The following is a 12,152-nucleotide window of genomic DNA, read 5'->3' on the forward strand; positions in this document are numbered from 1 at the left end:
GTCGCTCAGCTGCCTTCATCCGTGGAAAACGTTTCGAGTGCGAGAACCTTCCTTCCTCCATGACGAGAATGGGGCTGCTCGATCCCATAACACGCGGTGATTGTGGAGACTGGAAGAAAGCATGAGAGAGGTCCGGTTGCTCGTGACGACCTGGTAAGCTAGGTAAGCCGGCTCCGCGGCGTTCCCTGCAGGATAGAGCTTCATATAGCGTAGGCCGTGCCCCTTAGCGACTAGAGCAGCATGACGTCATCTGTCCCAAGAACGACAGCAACCGCACGTGGGTACTTTGATCTCAAGTGCTCTCTCATGGCAGCAAGTCATTTACTTGCGTAGTTTTTTTTTTCCCCCCGTTCTACAAGGACTCCTCGGATGGGGCTTAGCTTCTCTCCAGGCACGCATTTGAACGCTTCCGCTGTGTCACCGCGAGGCCTATTCGCATCGCCGTGACTCGTGGCGAATCTTGAAGGAGACGCAAAGGACGCCGAGTCAAACAACTCGGGTCGCTTTTGCGCTTACCGATGCCAGGCACTTACGAGGTTGATGGCAGTAACCTAATCGCGGTGGCAGCTCACAGTGTGCGGTTCGTGAGTTGGCGGCCGCCAACTCTTCTTCACGAAGATCGGGTGGAGAGACCGCCGCAGCTGCAGTCTCTCGACCTGCGGGTACGGGGCTCGGCTCGGCGCACAGCTGTCGACGGGGCGAGCAGCCAACTGGGTGGCTGCTGGCGCCAGAAGCGAACGTCGTGCTGGCTGTGCCGGCGACCGCCGCTCGCACCGTCGTAGCTGTCAAGGCGGGCTCCAGCTGTTCGCGGGGTGGGCGCCGAATCGGGTCTCTGGGAAATGAAACGGTCGTCGAAAGACCATCCAGTCTTTCGACGGCGCGTGAGGCGCGTGTGGAGGACAGGGAAAGGGTGGGAGTGTTGGCAAAACATTCCCGTGGCCATTGCTCCAGCTAAAGCGGGTTTATATTTCTTCTTTAAATGTTATATTTAGCAGCAAAGTTCAGTGGAAGATTTACAGCTATTCGTCGTACCGGGAGTGATTCTCGAGCAAAGTGGCGTAACTCCTATAGGCGCTGGTGCACTGAAACCAAGTAGTCTTGTAACAGTGCGCTCCTATACTTGAACAGTCGGGCAAACGGAAGTCAGAAGCGAAAGAGGAAGATGTCATTTCAAGTGAACGAGGAAAGGAAGTTACGAACAGAAGCGGAAAACACAGCAGCCTTAAGAGTCTTGGGAAGGGAACGAACAAATTACGCGCTCATCGAAGTACTTAATTAACACAAGATGTCCGAACTTGGAGAAAATAAAATGTGTTTGACGTCGAGCTGGCCTGTGATAGGGAAAGGCTGATAGACGCGTTCGGAAGGCAATGTCGACAGCACAGATAAATAGTACGCACGTTCTGTGACGTCGTGAACAGCGGCTCGTCGCCGGTGTGCTGCATAGCGGAAGCGCAGCTGCGCGCTCTTGTGACGTGCGGCCGTGTACGTGGAAGTCAACAATTACTCTACGTTCGCAGAACCGAAACTCTGTAGCTATAGCTCAGCCACGAGCCAGATAAATGCGAGCGACTAAACGAGAAGAAAGTCACGACAAGTACTCACTCCAGAGATGGACCACTGCACACCGTGTTAACCGGCGTCCGCAATGCAGAGGAAATGAGCCGACAGTTCTGTGCATATACTTTAGTTTCTAAGATTCGCCGCATATGTCCCTTTGCTCCTTCCCCTATTCCCTCACACATACGAAAAAAAGTAATAAGGTAACGTCGTTGCGGCAAGGTGTCAAGTTTCGCTACTACAATGCCGGCTATCACAAAAGCAGTCTTAAGAAAATGCTCCAGCGAGGTGCACACGAACTGCTCTAGCTCTTTCTATCCATACAAATTTTTTTGGACTAGCAGTCAAGTAAGGCGCCCAACCACGCACTCTTAGGCTAACCCGACCACGATTTCTGTTCTTGCAAGCATGCGCATTTATTCAGCCTCCGCGTTCGTCCTCCCGTCTAGCCAAAGTTCGCGATTACATGCTGCGGCCCAATGCGGGCACGAGCACGTCGGTGCTCCGTGGGATTCATTGGTCGTCTCAGAAGTTCGCCATTGCGTAAGGACATGAGAGCGTCGTTTCATCTGACCTGGCCTCGTTCCATTTCCAGACAGACAGGAGCTATAGATAAAGCATGCTCGTGTAAAGCACGGGCTCCAGCCTTCCAGGCAAGGAGAGAACGCGTCTGCAGAATACGGTGTCGGAGTGAGACGTTCATTTTTGAGCATGGATTTGCAGGCGCAATAAAGGTTTCTCCACATACGTCGCACTTCAGACGGCGTTGTTGCTGTTTTTAATAGCTTTTATTCCTGCTAAGTCGACAAATATTAAAAAGGTACTGAGTATCGTGTGCAATTGCGCACTATGTCCCTTGTTTTTCTGTGTTTAGTGACTCTTCGTTACTTTTCTTAAATGCGCCTCAATATATATATATATATATATTACTGCTCGTTGTATATGCGTTAACTTCATATTGTTGGAACTGGCATGCATCATGTTCCTACCTAACATGCGACCGGTGAGTTCGCAAGTTATATTCACTCGGAAGTAGTTATCAGTACCACACCAGTTTCGAGATATTGATTTTCAAAGTGTCCTACGAAACGCAGTGGCGTTCCAGTTACTTTCGTGCTTCAATGCATAAAACAGCGTTTTCCTTAAAGAAGTAGAAAAACAACGCATTTTTACCGCAGGTTTGATAGCGCATATCTCAAAACCAGTGTCATCCTCAGAATTTGTTGCATGCAAGTCGGTAGGCCTTGTACACTTAATAGCTACGATTCGTAGATCGAAATGTGTGCCGTTAAGTAATAAAGTTAAAAAATGGATTAGTGTAATTATGCTAATTATTCAATGTAGCAGTTTTATTTCTCGTAGAAGTAAAGGCCGCCTCATCGAGTAAGTTAGCTCAAGGCTTAGAATTGTGCGATCTGCCACAGACAATTTTTAAAAATTTCTTGCAGCAAAAAAAAAAAGAAAAGCGTATCCTGTATTTAGGCATGGCGTGCGTCGAGTGAGCTCCTGAAGAATAGCACTACAATGTGGTGCACGCGGTCTACATCGTGGTTCCGATACCTCAGAGAGGTGCGCCGTGACGGTTACGCATTTCTCTGGCATTTACCGCTAAATCCCCACTGAACCTTTTTTTTTTCTATTAATTCATAAAATATTATTGCCTGGCTGTGTATTGTGTAAAATTGCGTAATATGTCCGTCGGGTTTCTGTGTTTAGTAATTCTTGGTAATCTTTTTAAGGGCGTCCCTTTGGCAAGTTAATGGTTTTTGTTTTGTGTTTCATTAGCATTTAAGGCATTGAATAACTTCACATGGTTGGTGCTCGCATACATCTTGTTTGTGCCTAGCATGGCACACATGTTTACTTCTGCCCCATCTCTCTTACGCACCAAACACCGGGGCCATGTGCAGGCAGCCTTCGGGCAGCCTTTTGTCTCTTTCCCCTACATTTGCCTGTTAAAGAAAAAGCATAGAGGAAAAAAATGTATATGCTTGTAAAAAGAAAGCACCATACTGAAAATATTTTTTATCAAGAAAAATTGCTATCCGGTTATTCGTCAGATATCTAGTGGGCTAGAAAAATGCAACGGTATACAAAATCACAGCTTGTTTCCGGAATCAGTTTAGAGGTAATTCTAGCGTGCTGAGTAAAGTGAGCGTTGCGGTGAGAACGAACAGTGAATGAAATGTCTTCCCTTACCTTTTCCTCTGTGCAGGATAGCAAACTGGTTATTTAGCTTCGAGTTAACCTCCCCGCCTTTCGCACCTTTTCCATCTATCTCTTGTGTATTTATTCTTTCTTTATACTTGCATGACTGGTTGAAATATGTGACAGCGATGACGTAACTTCTGTTACAGATGTCTGGCAGGAAGTCGCTGGTACATCTCTAGCCATAAAACGTTATTATTATTATTATTATTATTATTATTATTATTATTATTATTATTATTATTATTATTATTATTATTATTATAAAAGAGCAGATAAGAGGAGAAGGCGATATCGGACAACTGTAGGAAGTGCGTATAGCCATGAGAACACAATATACCGCCTATATTTTTATTTTATTTTATATTCCCTTTCGAAAAGTTTTTTTTAAAAGTCGGCTGCCACAGGTAGCGCAGTTAGGTCTGTTTAGATGGCTTACGTAAAGAGACGGACGTTACCTGCGTAACATGCAGCTGGTAGAGAACGAAGTGGGTTGCAAGTGGCAATGCGTGCACTGGATGAGACATTGAGTAATGCAGGCCGCCGAGTTAAAAGGTGGCATCACATGTCGTGCTCCACAGAATACTTTTCCTTCCTCCGTGCTCGCCTGCCCCGTGCTTTGCTGTCGTCTTCAGCAAAGCTTATATCGCCGTCGAGGGATGTTGGAGAGAAATTAGGTCACGCTAAACTAAGGATGTCACTTACTCGCAGTTTTCTGGGCGGCTTTTTGGCCGAGAGAGATGAACTATTGGTTGAGATGATGGCAAATTAAAGCAGAAGTTCAAACATCGTGCTCGAAGCTCAAGTCTTTGACATAGACAGTACAACCCATGATGTCAGTGGGGTTATTTCACACCGTATCAACCAGCCTTCATTTATTTATTTTTTTGACCGTCATAGATATATCTGAAAAACAATCCATACATTTGTTGAAGTTAGAAACTTACTCTCCACGTTTATTTTTCTTACAAAAAAATTCTAGCATTCTTGCCACTTTTATTTTTGCCCAGCTGAACTACAACGCACCAATAATTTTTTTTTTTTCAAGGGCATGTTGTATGATCCAGACTTTCAGATTCTGGCTATGGCAAGACAGTGAAGTAGTGTGAGTACCGAAATAGCGAATTTTTCAAATTTCATTATTTCGTGTCCTTCTGGCACCCGCAAAAGCGAGTAAAATTGCAATGTTTGAGCATTCTTTTCAGACATAAGAAAGTTCAGAAGACAAATTAAATATAGTATGGTAGCCCGGTTGACATAGTATAGCCGAAAAATATTTGAAACTTTGAGGGTTCATTATATTACCTGAAGAAAAGAAATAGTGCAAAGTCCAATATTATTTGCAAAAAGCTTAGTTTTCAAGGTCAAGAAAGTTGCTCTGGTGGTCGGCCTAAAAACTAATAATAATATATGGGGTTTTACGTGCCAAAACCACTTTCTGATTATGAGGCACGCCGTAGTGGGGGACTCCGGAAATTTTGACCACCTGGGGTTCTTTAACGTGCACCTAAATATAAGTACACGGGTGTTTTCGCATTTCGCCCCCATCGAAATGTGGCCGCCGTGGCCAGGATTCGATCCCGCGACCTCGTGCTCAGCAGCCTAACACTACAGCCACTGAGCAACCACGGCATATGATATATGATATCATATGAAACATACGAGGGCCGTTTTTTTTTCAACCTCCGATAGGCTATAAATAAAAGACAAGTTCATCTAAAACAATAATTTTATTACCAAAAGATTAGTACAGTTACGCTTACTTTTCGACATAATCACCGAAGAGATTGAGGCATTTGTCATATCTGTGGACAAGCTTTGCAATACCCTCTTCAAAAAAAGTTGCCGCCAATGAATTCAAGTAGTCCTTGACGTTGGTTTGAAGGTCACCATTGGTTTGAAAGCGCTTCCCACCAAGCCACGTCTTCAGTCCAGGAAAAAGATGAAAGTCACAGGGTGCTAAGTCTGGACAGTTTGGCGGATGATCGAAAATGTCCCATCCAAAATGTTCGAGAAGCCGTTGAGTTGCTCCAGCCGTGTGTGGACGGGCATTGTCATGGATCAGAACAACTCCAGTGGTCAGCTTTCCTCTTCGTTTGTTCTGAATAGCTCTACGCAAACGTCGTAATGTTTCACAATAAACAGCTGCAGTGATTGTGGTTCCGGGCTCCATAAACTCCACAAGCAACACACCTTGTTGATCCCAAAACACAGTAGCCATGGTCTTTCTGTTGTTGAAGGTTTTTTTGAATTTCTTTGGTTTGTTTGGTGAATTTGAATGCATCCATTGTTGTGATTGTCGTTTTGTTTCCGGTGTGTCGTATTGAATCCAGGTTTCATCCCCAGTCACGATTGATTTCAAAAGGTTGTCTCCTTCATCCTGATAACGCTCAAGGAACTCCAAAACTGACGCCATTCGTCGAGTTTTGTGGCCGTCCGTCAACATTTTTGGGACCCAACGTGCACAAAGTTTTTTGTAGCGTAACCGTTCAGTAACAATAGAGTACAAAACAGACCTTGAAACTTCTGGAAATTCCGTAGATAAAGCAGTAATGGTGAATCTGCGGTTTTCTTTAACCATTCTGTCAACTCGTTGAACCAGGTCATCTGAAACGACAGATTTGCGTCCTTCGCCCCCTTCATCATGCACATCATTACGTCCATCTTTAAAATTTCGACACCATTCACGCACAACACCATCACTCATGAAGCTTACCACATACACTCGACTCATTCTCCGATGGATTTCTGCAGCACCATGGCCTTCAGCCTGTAGAAAACGAATAACACTTCGCAATTCACACTTGGCGGGAGCAACAATAATGGCAGCCATGTTTACGTGGCTGTAGCACAATGCCGACTGACGCCTGAATGTCAACAATGGCGGAGTGTGTAGTGCGAGAGCTGCGCAGTCGACTACAGCGCATGTCCGCCTTCTGCTGCCCGCGTAGCGTCTGCATGGAGCGATCGGAGGTTGAAAAAAAAACAGCCCTCGTATGAAACATATGATACATCATTAGGTAGATCTGCATGTCTGCTATGTATGTGCGATGTTACAAAAAAGGTATTTTTAAATACGACAAATAAATTTGGAATGTTCGTGCGTGGATTATGAAGACTGCAAAAATCTATGAAGCCTTGCTGTCTGTGAAGGAGAGATTCTAAATAAAACAAACTATTCAACAGATTGTAACTAGCTTTTTTTTATGTATACGAGGACAATGGACATCAAGCGTAACAGTCTCGACTCATATTTATTTTTATTTTTTCATAAATGCGAAAAGTGAACATCAACCAAGTCTGGGCACACCTCCCTGAAGAGGGCACTTATGAATTGATAGCCAAGCATGTTCAGGCTGTTGAACTATGGTAACACGCAACACCAGAAGACTTTGCCCACGCTCGTGTAGGCTTTCAGTGGCGACTACGAAGTTGTTTTCCACTTGTATCGTCCCGTGACAGTGTTTTGTCTCTAGGGAGCAGAGCACAATGTGTCCTGCTCCCTGTACGTCGCATTGCAGTGCGACATATCTTTTAAAATGTTAGCGTGACCGATATCAGTGCTCTTTCTTGATTTACTGGCTACTTAAGTGCAAAGATTACTATTTATAAACTACATGAAACATACAATTCAACTATGCAGGACTCCCTGACGAAATTAACATGTCGTGGTATTCCACGTGCAATGGCTGTGCGCATGGCTCAGCTGGCACACACCAAGCACACGCCACATTGCGTTAGAGCGTGCGTCACTTGGCAACAAAACGCAAGCCATAACACCATTTTCTTGTCACCTGCATTGCAGATGAAGCCAGCGAGACCATGCTTCATAGGATCATTTCTCGTTCTCGTGTGCATCCCAGGCCGGCAAGCTTGGGCGCATGTCGGAGAAATGCCCGTGCTGGCAAACAATCAAAAAATCATTTTTCGTGTCTAAAAAATAATACATCCTTTTTTGCAACTCCTCACACACATAGCAGACGTGCAGAACTATCTAATGATGTAGCACATATATTTTTAGACCGGTCATCAAAGCAACTTCCTTGACCTTGAAAACGAAGGTTTTTGCAAAAATATTGAACTTTACACTTTTTTTTAGGCGACATGCTGAAGTTCCAAAGCTTCAAATAATTTTGGGCTATACTATGTAAACCGGGCTACCATTCTATATATGCTGTCTGTAATTTCCTGCTTTCCGAAAACGATATTCAAACTTAACAATTTTCGTCGCTTTTGACGGTGCCAACAGCACTCAAAGTATTAAACTACTGGAAAAATTGGCTGCTTTGGCAGCCACGCCACTTCACTGTCTTGCCATACAGGCTATTTGAACGACTGGATCATACAATGCACCTTTCAAAAAAAAAAATGTAGACTGATACCTTCTAGCTCAGCTGGTCTGGAAAAAAAAAGCAAGTCGCCGGAATGCTAGAAACTGATTTCCAACAAAAATAAACCTGGAGAACGAGTTTTGAACTTTAACAAACATGCGCAAATTTTTTCAGCTGTACTTGTGGAGTGTTTGAAAAAAGGTTCGTTGATTTGAGTTGATTAACTCCCAATGTTGTGCGTGGCACTAAATTAAACAATCCCGTGAGTCAACGCAACAATCGTTGCGGTGCGACAGGTAACATTCGAGGTACGCAGGAACTGCACCACTTCTCATCGCTTCCTGTACGTGCCAGTTAATGTCACAAGATAACCAAGGTAGAACACGAGAGTTCTCACACTAGACTGCGGCTGACAACAAGCACACCGCGTTCTAAGTGGCACGCAGCGTGGTACTTTTAAAGAGGCTCGCGTGTGCCTATAGAGCGACGCGGCGTGCGTCGCTTGTTTCGTTTCTCTACGCCCCGTCACCCCCGGCCCCTTCGTCGCTTGCTCCGTTCAGCCGTGCCCCGCCACTTCGCACGCACGCGCCAATGACGCCGAGGCCGCGTCGTCTCCTTCACGGAACGCGTGCACGCTCCGCGACGAGTGCGCACGGAGCTCATTCACGAAAAAAGCCCGCCTCGGAAGCCGGGTGGGCTGCTCCTGTCCTGCACGTGGGAAATCCACGGAGCGCGACACCTGTGAGCAGACAAGTGAACCAGCGCAACCTTAAATGCTGGAACTGCACCGAAAAAGCCGAAGGCTCTTCCCACCTCACTGTGGAATTAAAGTGTCACTCGCACACTATGCACCTTACGTTCGTGCTCTTGGTCGTTATTCGCGTGCTTCAGGTTCACGTTGACGAACTTACGCTAGCAAGGCTCAGATACTACGTGCCTCATAGGGCCTTAGTGAATCCTGCGAGTTTGCCGCAGTGCAGTATCCTGGTGTCACCTACTACACTTAAAAAAAAAAAGGCAAGAGCCACGAAAGACAGAAAGCTGAGCTATTTGGTAAGGATTCATTATGCAAAAAAGACGTGAGGCGTGCAGACAGGACACAAGAGTAGAGAAGTGGACAACACGAACGCCGGCTATCAACTGAAGGGAGCACTGAGGAGAAAAAAGGAAGAAGACACAAAACTCATCTGCGCAAGCTCAGGAATGTGACGTGTCAGTCGGTACATGTACCGGTCTACGTGAGAGATAACTGTTAAGGCACTTAATCTCTTCCTTATGTAAAGTAATCGAAGGCTGACTCAAGCACGCACTTCTACCATTATATATATGCCATGCCTCTACCATAAGACCCGTATCTTCATTATTATTCCTGTACAATATCGCGCATTCATCTAACTCTGGCGTGCAGTTACAATCTTGGTAATGTAGGGAAAGATTAGAAGGCGATCGTTAACCGGTGGATCGCCCGTTCTGTAACGACCAAATCATTTTCTACGTGTTTAGAGTAAGTGTCACTAAAGTTATGTCAACATAATATCACTGGAAAATTGTGCTACACCCACGCAATCATTCCTTTCTTTTCCATGTACGCAGCTCAGTTTGGGTCTTGAGTTCCCTTTCAGAAAGCTCCACACAATTAAGTGTCTGAACCCGTGATGCGCCCTGTCGAAGCTGTCAGTGCCTGCAGGAAGGAAGGAGCCCACAAATAAACCCTGGCACGAGGAGACCGCCCACACTGCTGGCTGTCTCGCAGAATGTAAACAACGTTCAGAAAAAAAGAAAGCGCACAGCTGCGCTTGCAACTGAGTTGCCAATTTAGACACTCTGCGGCTAGATGTAGCTACATTTATGAGCGCTGCTGGCCCTGGGAATTTTCCTCGCGACAACTGCTGCTACGTCGACGCCTCCTTTCGGACCTTAGAACAATCGTTTGTGTATGTGACACTGACACTGAGTGACTACGTAGTGACATCGCAGACTTTCTTTTCTTTCATCTTTCGTACCCCTTCACCCCAGTGCAGGGTAGCCAACCTGAGACATCTGGTTAGCCTCCCTGTCCTTCCTTTACGTTTAGCTATCGCTATAAATGAACACAAAGGTATCGTAATTTATACTGTAGCCCCTGAAGGTCAGCACACCGACCGAAACTGTTAGGAATAATAAACCCAAGATAACCGCGAAGTTCTGCTTCTGATCCTTATATATATAGTCTCCAAGCTTGATTATTATTCACAATACTAAAGACGAACCAATGTTTGGTCAGCACACAGTAAGTATAGATTAACCATTGAGCGATAAAATGAGCAAGAGTTCGGTTGCTATAGCTTGACTGTGCACCAGCGCTCTCTCTCTCTCTCTATCACACTCTCACCCACTGAAAAGCGACTTGCTTAACGCCAGTGCGAAACTTGGCCGCACTCGTAAATTGCAATGGAAAGAAAACCCGTTCTAAATTTACGTTCGTTTTTAAGGATTCACCGCAATTCCGCCTCAACCATACATACATTGCACCTATTTGCAAAGTTGCGCAGGAAGAGCGTTAGCAGGTAACTCTCATCTCGTAATGTGGCACTACGAATCAGAAACAGCGGACTCTATCGCACTACGGCCTTCCAGAAACTAGCAGCAATGCGCAAATAAAATAAACATCCGGCAGAGAGCTCTCTGCGGGCTGCAACTTGGCGCCTAGCTGCCGTCACTTCCTCAACACACAGCGCTCATGCTTCGAACTCATTTTTATATAATCGTAATCAGCCGTTCAATATAAAAGAAGATGCATCAAGAAAGGGTTGCAGGAACTATGAACGGTGGAGTGTTTCCCTGCAACCAAATGAACGCGAGCCGACATGCAGATGGCTCTCCGAAAACAAGCCCGAGTAAGCGGCGTGGGTTGTCCAAAAGACTAATCTAAAACAAGCGATATATTAAATCAAAACTTCCTTCAAAAACGTGGCTAACTATATGTAAAGTTACACCATGTAGCTCAAAATGTAATGCAGGTTCACGAGTCTGCAGCATTAATTAGAACGCTACCTTGCGATAAGCCGCGATACTGGTAGCGTCTACGACATTGTCTTCGTTTTCAGCGAGGGTACGGCGATGACCACAATAACCGTTCCCATGCAGGCCGCTCGAATATTTGACAGTGCGAAATCGCTTGCGATTACGAGGATACACATCAACATCGCATGTGTAGTATTACAGAAGTCAACAAGTTCGAAAAAAATAATGAGTAAGAAGTGAAAAGCGACTGTACAATTTTGGGAGAAGCATAATTTCGCTCAGTACAAGCAGTAACCGGGTGATTATAACCGAACCTCCCACGCAGCTCTACTTCATACTCCCACTCGAATATTTAAATGACTGAATAACATCCCTGCCTTTCTCTCTTCCTCTCTAGCGCGAAACAAAAACACTATTTCAATATCATACCAAGCTCTTCTGAATGCGAATGACTCCGCCCGTACGTATAGTGAACTTTTTTAAAAAGAAGTAATGAAAAGCACGCACTTATGGTACGAGTAGTACAAATTAGCTTTTTCCGACAACGTTGTCCGTGTTCGACCCGTTGACCTAGTTTTTTGTAACTGCTTCCTTTTAGGCGGGAATATTTAGTTTGGGTCACCATTGTGAGTTATAGTGCGAGAACGCGAAACTTCTGGCAGGACTCAGGCCAAAAATTATGTCACTTGGCTGACGTGGTCTTGGCGGCGAGACAGATTTGTGCTGTCAACGAGGTTTCGGTTTCATGCGATGGCGCTATCTTCTTCATTGAATGCAAGCACCGAGTGTCACAAGATCGTCACTATGTCGGGACGCAGTGGTGGTATTAAGAGACAAAGGTGACTGCGATGCTTCTTAGTGGACGCTCATCGCGCTTGCCGACGTTTGCATTAAAATACGTCTGTCGGTACAGAGACGGATAAAAGTGACATGTTCATCACTTCACAGCTGCTCGAGAACAGCAAGCGATAAAATAATGATAACGAATGGTGAAGCGACAGCAGCGTCCAAGGGCGTATTCCACGAAAGCAAGGGCAGCGCTTCTAGCAG

The 12,152-nt window shown here is 45.3% G+C and overlaps 1 protein-coding gene and 1 long non-coding RNA gene across 2 annotated transcripts in view; one reads left to right on the plus strand and one right to left on the minus strand.

The window, feature by feature from the left end:
- LOC135898539 (solute carrier family 2, facilitated glucose transporter member 1-like) overlaps positions 1–12,152 on the minus strand; it is a 102,138-nt gene that overhangs the window by 89,034 nt on the left and 952 nt on the right. The window lies entirely within an intron of this gene.
- LOC135898541 (uncharacterized) overlaps positions 1–12,152 on the plus strand; it is a 23,077-nt gene continuing 10,925 nt past the window's right edge. Inside the window, exons 1-2 of the long non-coding RNA XR_010563361.1 lie at positions 1–162; positions 4,817–4,873. This is a non-coding gene — a long non-coding RNA (uncharacterized lncRNA). The remainder of the gene's footprint in view (positions 163–4,816; positions 4,874–12,152) is intronic.

The sequence above is a fragment of the Dermacentor albipictus genome, chromosome 2 (genome assembly GCF_038994185.2).
Source record: "Dermacentor albipictus isolate Rhodes 1998 colony chromosome 2, USDA_Dalb.pri_finalv2, whole genome shotgun sequence".
NCBI classification, from domain to species: Eukaryota; Metazoa; Arthropoda; class Arachnida; order Ixodida; family Ixodidae; genus Dermacentor; species Dermacentor albipictus.